Source organism: Siphateles boraxobius, unplaced genomic scaffold (genome assembly GCF_051911475.1).
Source record: "Siphateles boraxobius isolate OS27281-9 unplaced genomic scaffold, OSU_SipBor_1 53, whole genome shotgun sequence".
NCBI classification, from domain to species: domain Eukaryota; kingdom Metazoa; phylum Chordata; class Actinopteri; order Cypriniformes; family Leuciscidae; genus Siphateles; species Siphateles boraxobius.
The window spans coordinates 13,112,681-13,130,532 of NW_027509175.1; the positions used below are offsets into that span (position 1 = coordinate 13,112,681).

General features: G+C 36.7%; 1 protein-coding gene across 2 annotated transcripts in view; it reads right to left on the reverse strand.

Moving 5' to 3' along the window:
- Positions 1–17,852, reverse strand: part of gpc6a (glypican 6a) — a 227,648-nt gene that overhangs the window by 157,641 nt on the left and 52,155 nt on the right. The gene's annotated exons all lie outside the window — the stretch shown is intronic.

Consider the following 17,852-nt stretch of genomic DNA (forward strand, 5'->3'; position numbering starts at 1 on the left):
TACCCAACGTCTGAATTTCGTGTGCCGCATACGTACGGGATAAACGAAGCCTGCGATTTTACTCGAATTTACTGACTTATCTCCTGGATATGATGTCAATAAGCTATTGCTTGGAAATGGCTTGTTATAGGTCTAGCTGGATATATCATAAACAGAATAATGTTCCTTACCGCATGCTGCTATAGCCTACGTGTCATCCATCTCCATCTAATCAATCTTTTTTGTTTTTGCTCTTCTGATGGTTTTCAGCTTTCTCTTTCTGCAAATTGTATAGTTGTATGATGGATATAGCGTTATTACCCAGCACCCAAAATACTATCAAAACACTCCCACGCAGCCTCCATTCTTCGCGAAAGCTAGATAAAAAAGCGAAGAGGAAACAAAAACCTTGAAAAAATTATATACGACCCCGCCAAATCACAGAGATGCCGATTCGCACGGGACTGATATCATCACAGGACCTTGATGTTCGGCGAAATATTGTAGGTCATTTGCGGGGGAATTTTTACTTTACAAATTACAGACATGGCCGATTCGCACGGGATTAAGATCACAGACAACCTCCGCAATAATTACAAATGACTAGAGGTCACCAGGTAATACTTATCCCGTGCGAATCGGGCTTTAGTGTAATTGTAACATGTCTTTTTGCTGGGAAATTTGTACTGGTCTGTATAAAGTAGAGATAAGAATAACTTTTATATTGTTAGCAATATTTCAAGACAAACACTTACTGGACTGAAGCAACTCTAGGTCTACTTGATTATCCATACATAATTTTTCAGAAAAATCACAAGTTTCAAATATGATCATCGGTCTTTTGAGGAAGGTTTATGTGTTCATCTCTCAATCAATATTGTATAGCATTGCATTATATGTTGTATCATAAAACTAATCACTTAAATACCATCTTAGTAAGATACTATTTGGAGAAATAGAGCGATGACTGATATGTATATGCATTTATATTTATATGCATATGTAAGTAGTCGGCTATACTGTTATAAAGACCTCAATTACTTACATTGCAAGTGATAAGAATTATTTTTGACCCAGAAAATATCAGTATACATATGCACCAAATTGCTTTGAAAATGGAAATGGAACATCCATCAAATGTCAGGGTTAACTAATAAAAAATACACTGATCTTAAATGCGCTGTGCTGATGTCTCTCAGCTTGTTGAGGAGAAATCTGACATTATTAAGGCGATAGCAATAATGCACCAACAACCACACAGCAGAAGGAACACAACTACAGTATTCTGCGGTACAATAATACAGACAAATAGAGCAAAAACCCCTCAGTCTGAGATGTTCTCGCTCCTGTGGCTGAGGACTGAGTGAGTTTAATGTTCAGCTTCTGACACTGAATGGCTAATTAGACACATTATAATATTAAAAATAATAAAAACCCTGAACGCTGAAACATTATGGCTGAAATGTGGTACACTCAAGTTCAAAGTATAGTTACATCCCATGCTATATTTTACCTTTTAATGTCTAATACAGGGTTCAGAAATATTTTTAGAGATGTACTGTGATAATTAGTAGCGCTTGATTAGTTGAACACCTAGCAATTAGTGGTCTTATTTTAGTATTATATATATGATATTATAGTCATTATTCACATTTTGAATTAGCTTTTTTCAAGTTTTCATTTTAAAGGAATAGTTCACCCAAATAATTTAATTCTGTCATCATTTACTCGCCCACATGTTGTTCAAAACCAGTATGAGTTACACAAAAGAAGATACAGTATTTTGAAGAAAGTTGCAAACCAGAAAGTTGATGCCATTGATTTCCATAGTCTTTTTGAATGGCTACCGTCAACTGTGTGTTTACCATTATTCTTGGTATTCTTGGAGAGTGAATACATGATGGCAAAATTTACATTTTTGGGTGAACTATCCCTTTAAGTGTAGTAAATACTGGAAACTTGCCAACAGTCACAATAATAGGAAAACTATCAGACCAAGTTGGACATTAGTGGTGAGTTTTGCAATCAAAATCCACTTGCATTTGCTTCAGAAAGTGTAATTCTTTTCGTGTCTATAGTCAGATTCCATAACAAATGGATTATGTTTATAGGCTAAGTTAAAAATCAAGGCTCCAGGTTTCCCATGTAAGCGCTCCTATGCTGCAGTCATAATGGGCATTTGACAGGGTTTGCCAGAGAGCATCTGTATCTCGCTCGGCTATTTTTTGCCTCTTCCTGTATGTCTCAATCTGTAAATTGATTTCACTGTAAATCATCTGCTTCAGACACAATATGATCCTAGATTACTTAGAAATGCCCATAATATCTCATCAGCCCTCAAACGGAAGACGAGAGCTTTCAGTAAAGCATGCGTACATAATTGCATTTATAGCATTATCTACAGATTTTTAGAGGTTTGGCTGTAGAAAACCATCACTATTGCTATTGCTCATAAGCCTGAGCACATTTACACACTAACAGTATCGTGTTTTCTGTCATGTTTGCATGCACACCACACAACTGATCATATACTGTACAATTTCAATAAAAACAAACAAACATAGAATTACACTTCATTTAAAAAAAATCAACCTGGAATCATGACAGCAACTTTTGCAGAAGCATGAAACCTGAATTCCAGAATTTCATCTGAAAATCTAGCGGACTGATGATGGGAATGAAGGAGACACTTCTGAGGTCTGAGGTTTGTAATGGGAATGGGTGTAAGTTGCTCTTTACAGTGATACAAGACTTCAGTTCACCAGTCAGGAAACCTGTTTTAGCTTCAGAGACTTCATCTCTTGGTTCATTTCCATGCTTTAGGTATGAAGAGGAACCTTATTTACTGGAGACAAACACTTGACCGTCTGGGACAGGTCAGATCTACTCGCCCTCACACTGGGTTCAAGAGTAGGCTATATTGTCGAAGTCTGTCAAAATATGGCCCAAATCATTATTTGAAGATTTTTTTGCACTTACTCTGTAGGACGGCGTTAGCTTACTTGTGTATTAGATTTGTCAACAGTTGCCATAACCATTATATTTCTCAGCGGCAAGGAGAGCAAATCAAAACCACGGGAAAGCTAAATCTATTCATGTTTCCTTGTCTTGTTTCCTGTGCTTGAAATGTTGTTTGAAATGGTCAAAGAGGCAAAATAGTTGCACAACTGCCTGTAATTGGATTTGAACATCCCAGAGCAAGAACATCTGCTTGGCGCCTTTATAAATCTGTCCTTTAGGTTGGTTTTGGGTAAGAACTACAAAATAAATTTGACGCGGATTAGTCATATTTAAAAAATCCCGAGGGACAAAGCCTTTTTGGATGGATGGATAGATGGATGGATGCGTCAACGTGAGACTCTTATCGGGCATTAAAAAAAATATGGCCGTTAATCTATTCTCAAAGTTGGGTTGGGATCATAAACTAGCATTTTCGAATATCGTTATATTTTCGCGCAATTCCATGTGTAGCCTAGTATATTTGAGATAATTGACGCCGCGCCTACTGTCAGAGATCGCGTAGCAGAATATTTTCCTGTCAGGGACACAAGGTGTATACTTTTACATTACATTGGGCGACGTTCCTCTCGTTACTTTATTTTAATGCAATTACATGTTGTTAAATGAGTTTATTCCAAGCGTGCTGTATCTTTTTATTGGCTCAATTTACAAATGAATCACTCTTTTGAGTCGATTCTGTTCAAAGACTTCATCAAACAAGTTGGCAGATCTGTCTAAATCGGTTCGCGAATCAGTCTGAATGATCTGTTCAGTTCCTCACGCACTGAATCGTCTGAAGCGCGTTCAATCACACTCGACTCGGATTCGTAACAGGAAGATTTAAGAACATCAAGAGCGTTGGAAATGGCCGTGGATCTAGTTTAGTCTAGTGAAAGCAAATCTGCAAATGCATCATATTTGTGCAAGCAATGAAGATCTTTATTAGTTGAACATCTTCGTAAGCTGTCTGTGAATGAATGATTCCACAGGACGATACATTCGATTTCATTTCATTCAGGTAATACATTTTACAACCAAACAGATTATTACGCCACGTTAGCACTACTAAAAAGTATGGCATTATCTGTTTTTTGGACATATACATTAATTTATAGGCTACAAAAAAACGCTTCAGAGCGCCGGCGCACTGGCAAAGGTTAACAGGTTAAATAAGCTAACATTGCATACAGTTTATGAAATGAACTTCCGCCATCCCGCCGCAAATGTGCATGTATTGCGCAGGGGCATAGTCTAAATAGTTTACATTGATTGAAAACTAATTTGTTTAAAAAGGAGGAGGCTATTGCCGGTAAAGGTAGGTTCACATAAAATCATTATGACATATGACATTATTTTTTGATCTAACGAGCATCTGGTTTGGCGATGCAAAAACGGACTGTAGCCTATACGTTGTGCTAATTGTTTTTTTCTTCTTCCAATTAGCCTACTATGTAAAAAAAAAAATGACGAAAACATGACACTTGTTCAATTAATAAACAGTTTGTTTGATGACAAATCGCTAAAGATGAAATTGGCCTCCTTTCTGTCATTGTGAGTGTGCTTTTTATTTTTTTACGATATTCGAATTTTGCTCCTCTATTGTCGAATAGCATTTTTGGCAGAAATTCACATCCCTACGCGAGGCGAACTATTCTCAAAGACTTACTTTTAGTCATTATTTGGGTAGCACACATATTCTGAATGCCTTTGGCAGAATTCAAATGAGCCATTTTAATCTAGATTAATCTAGATTAATTCCAAGATTACAGTGAGATTAATCTAGATTAAAAAAAAATAATCTATGCCCACCTCTAATATATATATATATATGCCATATATATATATATATACAACCAATTCGTACGAATTTGTACGAGTGATTAAAAAGTGGCTAATTCGTATGAATTCGTACGACCTCACTCGTACGAATTTGTCTAAACTCACGTGATGGGTAGGTTTAGCGGTGGGGTCAGGGGTAGGTCATTCGTACAAATTCATACGAATTAGCCACCTCGTAAAATTCGTACGAATTGCCATGAGATCGGGCTGATATATATATATATATATATATATATAGCTTTTGAATTCCAATAGCTGCTTTATATTGACTCAATATGAGAGTTTTGAAAACCACTTTTAGGCAGAAAATTTATATTGGGAATAGATACAACCCATTGAACCCACCGGGTTTGACTTTTCACAGAGTTTTAATGCCATTGCAAGTTTCACCAAGCCAGCTCCTCCAAACTTCAGCTGTGCGGAATTAAAAAGTGAGTGATGTTGAAACCTGTACTTTGTGAAAAATTTGCTTTCTCCCTTAAGCTGTCCTGCTGGGAAAAGAGCACAAGATTTGTCGAGTCTGTGAGGGTGACCAGAATCAAAGAAAGAAGCTTTTCGCTCTGATGTAATCAATCGTTTGTGGCTTCCCCCCCAAGAAACATCTGTGATTCACTGGCTCTCCCACACTAAGCAAAGTGCCCGCATTTGTCTAATCCTAAAGAGTTACTCATCGAGCTGTGCTTAAAAACAGGTCAGGATGAGGCAAAGTGGTGGCTTGTGGGAGATTGAACCCGACTAATGTATTAAAAGAGGAGTAATGCGGCCTAATGGACGGCCGCTTCAAGAGAGATGAATGTTTCACATCTGCGTCATCCATGGAAGCCTCGACTCATCTCCCATTGTGGATAGGTCTCGATGCAATGGATCACGGGATTATCTCAACTCCGCTTTAAGCAGCACAACTGTTTTCAACATTGAGAATAATCAGAAATGTTCATTGAGCATCAAATCATCATATTAGAATGATTTCTGAAGGATCATGTGACCCTGAAGACTGAAGTAATGATGCTGAAAATTCAGCTTTGATCACAGGAATAAATTACATTTTAAAATATATTACAATAGAAAACAGATATTTCACAATATTACTGTTTTACAGTATTTCTGTTCAAATAAATGCAGCCTTGGTGAGCAGAAAAAACATTACAAACCATTTATTTTCCAACCTTAAACTTTTAACAGTAATGCACATTGTTGTTTAATTAAATGGCGATTCGTTTAGTTGCATCCACCACTGTCCAGAAACAGCTATAAAGTAATTTCCGTTAGTTATTTCGTAAAAGTACCAATGTTACACATAATGTGTTTAAAAGACAGACAGAGAATAAAAAAACCATGGCGTTCCAATTCAGACTTAATCCTGCAGCCTTTCAAAGGCCTTAACAGCATCAGGATTTTTCAATAATGCATCAAAAAAACACAAGGCCCAATAGGAAGCCGAGGCGGTAATCAAAAAGTGGGAGTTAAAGAATTTCTAAATACGGTCCTATAAATAGCAAAGGAATGAAAAAATGAGGGCATGGAAAATGGATGAAGGATCAAATCCCTTGGAGGAGGCAGGAGCGCTATAGATAAAGGACGAATGTTGCTTCCCAGACTGGCAGAGTGGGCAGCCGTAAGGAGAGAAGACATCCATACAACTATTCACATTCATGAGCAGATACGACCATAAAAAACCATCAAACGCCTGAGATCTTTCACAGATCAGAGCCAGTGGAAAACATCTCAAATGAGATTAATTAAAGCAAAACCGATTCGCTACAATGATTCAGACTTCTCTAGTAACTGATCATTATGTAATCTGGATTATGTAATCAGATTCAAAAAAATAAGTAAATGAAATTAGATTGTAATTGTGTGCTTTAAAATGCTTATAACCAGATTACAGTTCATTTTATTATAGATTACATGTTATTCACATAATGGCGGCAGTAAACTGCTTATAATTTATTGAATTTCCCTAATTAATCTTTTACATCTTTAAAAAAAAAATATGATCAATAAGTTATGACAATATATGTTTTTACATTGCTTCAAATCACCAATGTAAGTTAAGCAATTTTCAACTTTTTAATAAGTTATACGAGATTCAACTCATATTTTAAGTCAGTTTAATGTAATTTAAGGCAGCAACTTGTTTTTTACAATGGAAAGTTATGTATGTTCAAGTCTTTTAATTTGGAAAATTACAAGTCATTAATTAAGTGAATAATTTAACAACATATTTGCATGTTCACAGTTGTATGGTGTCAGTTAAAGTTCACATGGTCACAACTGTTTGTGTTTTATTTTTGTGTTAAAACCATTTATTTAGATTGTTTTTATTTTATTTTTTAATTTATTAAAAAAATGTATTAGCTGTATCAATATACAAACCCCCTGCAGTTCCTTCGTAAACCCCAGGTTGGCAAACACTGGCGTAATGTGATCTTTAATGCAGTTCATGGTGTTAATAAAAAAAAAATCGAATATAATTTCATTCTCTTTGTATTTTTTATATCAATATGATACAATATTCTTATTCATATCAATGTGATTAACGAGTTAAGTCAAAAGTAATCTATAAGTAATCCATAAGTAGTTCGATAATATTACCTAATATGTGTTTTGATACTGATTACACATAATAATAACAGATTTCATTAATTACAATTTTGAAACATACTGTAAACAAGGTTCTCAGGTCCCACGCATTGGCCGTGAGACACGCAATTCAACCAGTTCACACGCTCACACGCCACCCTGTGTAATTCTCATGCTGAAAAGGCAATGCTGCGTTGTCCTGCAAGCTTTATATATAACGTTGTATACGAGGCGCAGGCACGCAAAGTGAAATTTCCCGCCGCCAGCACGCATCTCTGCCAGATTGCGTTCGTTACTAGGCAACATAGATACGCAAACACACGGAAGTTGACGGAACCAAAGCCCGTCTACGGAAAGCCTGGCCACTCCCTATTAAGCCCTATTGTACCGAATTTCTGTTCCACCAGAGTTCCACTGGGTGGCGATCGCCCTGAGTGCAAAATGAATGGGAGTCTATGGAGCTAGACGGCTAAATTTGTCTCTTTCACCCGAATGCCATTGAGAAATCTCAGGATTGATTGTAGGTTTTGCAAGTTCAACATTGGTTATAGGTCGAAAGTTGAATGAACGAGTACTTATATGTCCTTTCGATTTCTTACAGGTTGAGTTGTTGTTGCCCATTACACGCTAGCATTCTGCTAATGAACGCTGATTGGTCAGTGAAGGACTGATTACGACCAGAGATACCGCTTGATGGCATCGTGAGATCCGAAGCGGGACCAGAATGTGTGTGTGTATTTTCGGCGTGGTGTTTAAAAACAACAAAACAAAAACTGTTTCGAGAGAAAAGAAAGTGCAGAGTGCGAAAGCACCAAAGTGACTGAAGGATTGCCGTAAAGCAGTATCTTGGGTGGAACGATGTGAATGACGTCATTGACATTTTAAAAGACTTTTTAAAGCAAATGAGTGACTCTAAAAAATCTAACACCCACCAATGAGTAATTTCTTTGCATCTCCTTTCGAATACAACATTCAAATTACTAGACAAAAAATTATATCGTGAGAAAAGTGGATTTTGAGGGGTATAGCTCCATAGACCTCCATTCATTCTGTACTCGTCCTGTGAGCGCCCTCATATGGAGCCAGAGTGGAACTGCAACCAGTTCAGAACCCGGAAGTTTACTGAGTGAAACTTCTCCCCATATTAGACATTCTCTGACCACCAAAGTTCGTTACTAGGTAACCAACAACATCGTGCAAACACATGTTGTGATGGATAAGGTAAGTTGGAAGAAAGCTTGTCTAACATTTTTAGGTTAGAACATTTAATATATATAGCCCATCTTATACATTATTATTGATGCAGTTAAAAACTTGAAAGATTTGCCTGCCATTGAGGCGGTAGATATCAGCAACTACCTCGTCTCACAGACATACTTTGACTTTACAAAGTTCAAAAACTGGTACGTTGCACAAACAGACACATAAGCTATATTAAAGGTATTGTAGGTAGAAATCCACAAAAATACTTTGTCAAAATTTGTTTAAACTGTCTTTATATATCAATGCATAATTAAAATGTAAGTACTCTGGAAAAGAAATTATAAAAATCGAGTGTCTGTAGTCCTCTTAGGACTACAATAAACACAGCTCATTATTCCATTAACTCCCACCCCCTCCCTACTCGGCTCCTTCCAAAGCCTCGCCCCCAAAACAAATGAACTCGCGATCCCGGCCATTCGCTCAGCTGGAAGAGTCGGACGTGTTTACCAGCTTTACCAGATGTAGTGACATCATGTCAGAATCACAAGTAATAAAATAACTAACTTTATCAGTATGAATATAAACAATTAACATGGCTGTTAGTACTCACTATCCAGCTCGCATAACGATACTTGTAAAGTTTAAAATATTTTACAAGCTCGTAACGGAATCAAACTCAATATAAAGGCAAAGCTATAAATAGCTTCATTGATACACGTTTGCCGTTACTATCAGTTACACTGTGATGAAGGTGAATTTGTAAGATTCATAACATAAGATTGTTTACAGATAAACTGAATTACATACACTCAAACACCTTCTCACAACTGCATTGCAGACCCAAGATAATATAACACACACACACACACACACAACATATATTGTATAGCACATACAGATACAACATAAAGACATATGTAAACATATGTAGAGCATATAACAACAAACCAAACGTGAAAAAACGGAGTAGGTAGAGTTCACGGTGAAAATAGGAACACAGTTTAGGCAGAGGGTAAAGCTAGGTATAAAAATAGATCCCCTAAACTTTTTAACCTAAAGTTAGATTCGGCGAAATTAAATAAAACAGCTTTCGACTGCAGATAGGCCTATTGCTTATTTATCGTCTCAACCCTGGCTCACTAACAGTCGACACCAAAGTTACACTGTCATAGCTAAGCCAGTACCGTTAGTTATGCTACGTAACGTTAGGTAGCTAATATTAGGTAGTTAGGTGTGCTAGTGATACATGCTTCATGAAAAAATAAATGCCATCAAAATGAAAACAGCAAGATTACCTGTCCAGCAGAAATAAAGCCATCATGGAGTCACTTTTCAGCTCCTTGAGATCACTCAGTAGTAGCCGACGCTGGAAAGCCACGCCGACTCTCTTATGATTTCTTTATTTATCCAAAGACTTTTTGTTCATAGCCTTTTCAAATACTGTCTTCCTTTTTTTAACTCGTTTGACTTCGCTGCCTCTATATGCAGGTAACGTTACTGAGAATTGTGACTGTTCTTTCTCTGCCATAATTGTTTGTTATTACTAGCTTCCGTTCCTTTTCAAACGGGTGCGCGCATTTGGGCTCCTCCTGTATCAGCAGAGGTGGTATCCATGGTAGCGAGGGAGAGTGACAGTCGCCCCAGCCCAGCCAATTATTTCTTTCGTCCCGGTTGGAATAATGAGCTGTGTTTATTACAGTCCTGAGAGAACTACAGACACTCGATTTTTATAATTTATTTTCCAGAGTACTTACATTTTAGTTATGCATTGATATATAAAGACAGTTTGAAAAAAATTGGAAAAAAGTATTTTTGGGGATTTCTACCTACAATACCTTTAACTCAGCTTTGACGAAGTGATCACTGACACACACGGGCATTTTTCCCATTCGGCTCCTCCCGACCGCAGACGTAGGTTTGCAAGGCAATTTTTCCGATGTTTTTCTGTCAATTTCTTGTATTTTCCCCCCTTATGAACAACAAATTTTGGCACACGATAAAAACTCCTCGTGGTTTGATCGATTTGAGCAACCATAAACGACGCAAAACATAGGCATTTTGAGTTTGTTATAGTGATTCCTAAATATAGAAAATCACTTCCTGCCCTCCATCTGTATGTATCGCCATGGCAACGCAGCGACGTGACGTCATGTGAAAACAAGCTATGGGTAAAATTGGGGGCGGGGATGGATGGGGGCGGGGCTCCATTAGGGCTCCTCCCCTAACCGCATGTGATCTCACTCCAAGCTTTTGATAAAACTTGAGAACCCTGCTGTAAATAATCTACCCATCACTGCATACGACAGACAAGATATGTAAAAACAGATTACAATCTGCAGTTCACATCAATTTCGGTGTGACTGTACCTCTTCAGGGAAAGCAGAAGGACTTGACTAACTTCACTTCACAGCCAACAGAGCACAAAAAGAGATCCATTCATCACGCGACGGTTCGGCTTTTAGGAAAAAAGATACTGCGGACAGATCGATATGTATCCCGCCGAGCTGAAGGTGTTTCTGGGGATTAGCTGCCAAATCTGCAGTGCCTATCAGAGTGATAAATAAAGTTGTGTGTATATGCGCGTGTTTGTGTGTGTTTAAGTGTGTGGGTCTCTGTCAGATACACCTGCCCTCGGAGATAAAGGCAGGAAGACAAGCAAACCGTGAGCCGGAGATGATAAAGAAACCTCGCACTACGACCAGAAGTGAGCCGTTCAATAATACAGATGCAGGATATTCATCTCAGAGATAAACGCTTTACATTCATGCGTTTACTAACTGGATGGATGTCATTAAAACATTAAACGGTCTCATTTAACTTAAAAATCAATATGATATAAATGCATACACTACGTATTTAGTATAATGACAATGAAATATAAAAATTAAGTTTTTTTAAAACCTTAAAAAATAAAAATAAAATTATTTTATTACATTTTAAACCAAATTTTAGATATAATTCTCATCACTGTAATAAAATCAAACTTTTTACAAATGTTTTAAAGATCATTAGCGTTAAATGATGATGATTCACATATTTGTATTCATTAAATATATTTAAAATATTTTGAATATAGTACATTTGAATATGTTTATGTTTAAATCAGCATAAAGGTTGTACAATAAAAACTTGCATTATTTTATGACAATTTTCACCCAAATGTTCTAATTTAACCCAAAAGATTTTATTCTTATACTTTTATATATAATTTATTTTTTTAACAATCATTAGCCTTAATTAATATTCCCAGTTTTCCATTAAAAAATAAAAATAAAATAAAATATATATATGTAAAGATTAAATAATGAAATACATTTAAATTTTATAATTAAAATAAATAAGTCAGCAAATAGGGCAGTACTACAAATACTTATTATAAAGATTAAGATTAAGTTTTTTGCATTCTTTTATATCCAAATGTTCTACTGCAATGTCAATCTCATTCTCATTAATTTAATGCAACCAAACTTTTTTGTAATTTATTTTATTAATCATTTGTCTTAAATAACAATTTCCATTTTCCCCATGATAAAATAAATGCAATACTTTATTTGATATGATTAAATATTTAAATAAACATAACGGCAGTAAAATAAATACTATGTTAAATAATAAATCATTATTGTTTTTGCATTACATTAACGTATATCATAATTTTAGCGTTTTATAAGAGAAAAATAAATTAATTCCTCAAAAAATGGCCTCTTTAAAGGGGTGATGAACTGAGAAATCAAATTTTCCTTGAGCTTTTGACATCTAAGAGGTCACCATATTATAAGAATATCCTGTAAGTTTCAGAACTGAAAACGTCCTTGTTAGTCCAATAAATGCTTTTATTGACACCAGGCTCAGCAAACGACTCGTTTTTCAAACTGGGGAACTATGACGTCAAAGAGGATAAAACACCTCCCCCGCAGAAGAAGATCAACGCCTACTTCAACACGGCCGGTTTAGCCCCGCCCACCGATTCGCGCATTACAGACATAGCTAAATAACAAAGGCCTACCTCGTGATGACGAACCGGATCGAGCTACCGAGCAGTAAACATGCCGTTTACTAAATATTGTGCAGTGCCTGGTTGTGGAAGAAGACAGTCGCTGCATAAGCTTCCTCGTGATTCCAATAGGAATGCATGGTTAAAATTTATATTTAATGAGGTTCCAGCTGATGTGGGTAAAACATTGTCCGTTTGTTCGCTTCATTTCGCCGAGGACTGTTTTGTAAACAAGACACAGGTCGAGACAGGATTTGCAGACCGATTAAGATTGAAAAACGGTGCTGTGCCTTCTATATTGGATCCTACAGGAATGGTGCAACACACTTATGTGAGTAAAATTTCTATAAAAACATTAAAGATAGCCTACATTAGAAGTAGCATAAACAATTAACAGTGCAGCGCCCAGGACCTGGCTGAACCGACCAGATCAGCTGTGATCTGCGCCAGATATTGGCAGAACGACATTTGAGATTGCAACGGACTCGAAGAAGAAGAAGAATTAACAATAACTTACCACGCTGTCACATGCTGAAGTATCCGTTGTATTTGAGGTGTTGTTGGTTCATTGTCCTGCGATTCGGGATCGGACTCTGGGTCGAACATGTATGGGTGAATCATTCCGGTTGCCATTTTACAACATTGGAAGTTTTCAAAACAATTTCCCCCACGTGCACTGACGAGTGAGTTGAAACTCATTATTATGCAAAACTGTTATCCACTCACAGCAGTGGGCGTTTATTTCCAAGTCTTCAATGCGAGATGCCCATAAAAACCGAGCGTTTTTGAGCTAGGCTCAAAACTAGGGTAGAAAATAGCCTATTACTTATTCATTTTGATGTTTTTGAATGTAAAAACCAAGCGAACGTCATAAATTGACCTCAGACAACAATATATTTTTTTTTAAAAGCCAGTTCATGACCCCTTTAATGGTCCTAAATGGTCTGAGAACTTTTTATTTTCTTAATTTTGAGATGAAATATCCTGAAGACACTCTTTCATGAATCACTATGGGGCTAGAATTTAATAACCTTAAAACAGCCGTCAAGGCACACGGCACCTTCATCACAGGCCCAAATTATTACATGCTGATATGCTAATTACTAATTAATGCTAATGCAGTTAACTAAGTGTGTAAACATATTATCCATTTAAAAGCAGAACATAATTAATAACGGTACTCTGAATGGGTGTGATTTCGTCTACAAAACTTTTCATGTTTAAATGGCTAAAAAGCCATAATGCCTGTATATTTAATTTATTAATGGCACTGCTTAAGTATTAATGGTTCTGTTCACTATTAATGAAAATTCCTTTGGCCCAAAACAGCATCTATAATCAGATCCTATAGCAGCTCGCCGGCGTAATTAACAGACTGTCAGCGGTGTAGGCCAGCTGTGTTCATCATAGTCTCAGTGTTAGACAAGGCTTTCTGGTTCAACACAAGCTCTCTGAGAGCTGGGCAGAAGAACTCGTTTGGAGTGGACTTGGAGCCGTCAGAGAAAATAATGTAGGTTATCAGCTGGCGGTAACTCAACGTGAAGGGTTTGTTATGTCACAGGATTGCTGTGGGTTGCTTTGCATACAGGTTGGCGTAGAGTCAAGCCACTAGAAACTTCCAGCATGACACGTCGTATAACGGCCTCTGTCTCTCAGGAACATCACATGCAAACCAGCGGAGAGATTTGTCTCGCAGTCGTTCACTGAGATACGATACCCCGTTCACATTCTCATAGGAATGAAAGAAAAATCACACGAGATCGCTTTAATAGCTCAATTCCTTCTCCTAGATAGCACTGAAATTAAATGGAGATTTACTTATTTCATTTTTTTTTTGTCTGCAGTATTTTCAATTTTCAAATTTGCCAAGAATTTCAACATGAACTCAAACATTTCTCATCAAATGATCTGAGCTACAATTCACATTCATTGCATGGGTCTGTACACTCAAAAAAAAGGCTTACATTTAAGAGCTATTTGAATTGCATATACAATTTCCATCCATTTGTATTACACAGTTTTAACATAATCTAATACCCTTAATGTGATGCATTTTTGTCACTCATACATAAACGAAACAGTTATGAAACAGCTAAGATTTCTGAATTTAAAAAAATCCTGGTTTTAGATTTTATTTTAACTATATGCATCAAGTTGATTTTGTTTAAATAATATTTTCAAAATGCATTTATTGCAATGGCTTAGAATCAGCATCAATCTCTTCATTGTGAAAACCATTACATTTATTCGGTTAAAAACTGGGAGCATTGGTAAAATATGAGGAACAAGCAATTTTCAATTAGTTGAAATGGATGAGATTGAAATAAACTGGATTTACTGATGATAAATACATACAGTAACACTTCACAATAGGGTCCCATTTGTTAACATTATTAAATGAATTAGTTAACATTAACTAACAATGGGCAATATGTTTGTTAAAGTATTTACTCTTTATACATACATATATATATATATATATATATATATATATATAGTGCATGCAAACTATATAAAAAGTGAATCCATATGAGCTGGGTCATCTAAGAACACTGCAAAGTTCCTTCCACACTACATGCAAATCTCCAACTTTTCGAGAGGGCTAATATTAACCTTCACATAACCTGTGAATATGTACTCCATAGCTCTCCTTCATTACGGCATTTCAAAAAACTATATAATTAGTCAGAGCTACATGGTTTCCAGGCGAATTATAGTGGTGGTTCGGAGGGGGTGTGACCCGCATAATTAAGGCCTGAACCCCTACAGGAAGTCATAATAAGGTTAAAAAGTAGATACTAAACAGTTCTAATTTAAATGATTACACGAAGAACATTTCAGTGAATGCAAAAGTAGATTACAAGTGAGTCAGAGCATATATTTCCACAAACAAGTCCAATTCGCCCCAAAGAATAACCGTTTCAACAGAACACAGCTCCAATGCTTTCCTTATCAAAAGAAAATTCAATTACCTATAGAAATTACTTTTGAAAAGTTGACCACCGCTGCACAAAATCACATCTATAGTTAAGTCTCCGTAACATTTAACTTTTACAACATATTTGGATTATTTCTGCTTCAAGTAGCTTCATATATTTATTTTCTTTTTTAACTTTTCAGTGAGCAGTTTGTCAATTAATTATTTAAACCGGATTTCTGAACTGATTCAAAAGACAAAAAATTCAGATACTGACACAATTTACCACTAGTAACCAGGGCTGGAGTGGGGCCACTTTTCAGCCCGGGAGTTTCAGGCCTAAGACCGGCCCACTTTTTCCAAGGTGGTGGAAATTGGATGAATAAAAGCAACAGTTCAGCTCTTACTATTGTGTAGTTTTTATTAATACCATGGTTCAACATATAATGTAAAGGTTAAAGGTGGGGTATGTGATTCTCTTTTTTGTCCATTTTTTCAAAATAACTTGAAATCCTATTCCTAACCCACTTACAGCCACTGAGTTAGAAGCACTGAAATGAAAATTAAGCAATTTAATCATCTGTGGAATGGGCAGGACTCGAAAAACTCCAGCCAATAATTTCCAAGACCACCTAGAATCATTGGACAGTAAGTTTGTCAATCAAACGGTCGCAACACACCCCTCCCCCCAGCGCGCGTGACCCCCTTCGTGCGCATACTCAAAGCTTGTGACGCATGCGCATCTCGTCAGTAAAGCCGGTTCCAGGATTAGTAGTAAATCGCCATTACAATCTCTCGCACATCTGAGTTTTCGCTCGTCCATGATTGCACGTCCATGTTCTTCGAATGGGTGGAGTCAGAGCCAGCGTTGGAGGAAAGAAGGTAGGACCGTTTGAATTGTGTATTTTCAAAATCTGCCGGTCGTTTTCCAAATCACATTTAAATAATAATTCACTTAAGCTGAGAAGTTACCAAAACATATTCCACTATTCCGCAAGGATAGGTTGATAAATTAACAAAAGCATACTGCTCTTTCTTACATTAAATAACTTTAATTCATATTGTTTACTCTGGTATCCTCTCTACCTGTCCCTTTAGTCATGGTCTCCTCATTTTCAGCGGAAGACTGGCTAATCTGCTGCTCAGAAGCGTCTACTGCATACACAGATCAAGCTTGAGTTGTGTTATCGATACTTGCATAATATTTGCAAAGTCTATGAATCGTGATACAAAAGGCTAATATTTTAAATGTAATATTTTGCTTGTGAATAGGTTGACAACGCTACAACGGTATTAGCCAAATAATTATGTTGCAGCGTTGTTAATGCTAATCATTACTAGGCCTATCTCTATTTACCTGTTGCCACTTGTGTTTGTCCTCTTGAAAATAAATCTGTAAGCTTGGCACATTTCATCCTCCAATGCCTTTCTTTTTTTCAACCTGGCTTTTTCAGCGCCTCCTGGCCTCTTCCTCCCATCCATCCTCCCTGACGCGTACCGTTACGGCAGGGCCGGCCCAGCTATCAGTAGCCTACCTGAGAAAACGTTTTGGAAAAGACCGGCTATGGACCCAACCAACTCTATTTTTTAGGGGAGGGGAGAACTCCGTCACATGGTACAACCCTTGCAGAGGCTGCGCACTGCGGTGTCAGAATGCAGAATGTGTGTAGCCTAATTTAAGAGAAGATAGACTAACGTGACTAACGTGTAAAAAAAGAAAATCCTCGACCGGCCCAAAAGTGAATTCTCGGGAATTCCCCCGATTCTCCCGATTACCCACTCCGGGCCTGCTAGTAACCCTAAACAATTTAACTTCAAAGTTTCATAAGCAACTTAAAATCGACCAGACTTTATGTTTATTTAAGTCCACAGACTTTAGACTTTGTTTGCCTTGACAATTATAAGCTTGAGTTATTCATGAGCAACAAAGTAGACAAAACATAGCAAACGATGGAAATTTAACTTTTTTGAAAATCAATGAATCTCTTAACACAAAACTATTGTGAACAAATAATTTAGAACCAGCTCAACAAATTTGTTTTTATTTTATTTTTTTGTTACTTTACTGCACCAAGATTCATATGCAAGTTCAGTTTTCTGAACAGTTTCAAACAATTCATTCAAAAGATCCGACTCAGTATGATTCGTTCACAAAATTGACTTATCACTAAACATTTTTTGACTTCAAAGATTTGTTTCTTTGTTCTCTCTTTCCAAGTTTAACTCAGCCAGGTGTCATTAAGACATCAATTCCAGTGTTATTTGCACACTGAAAGGACAACTGCTTTGCATTGCATCTGTTTATTTAAGGCCAAGTCTTTGAACCAAAAGCCTGGA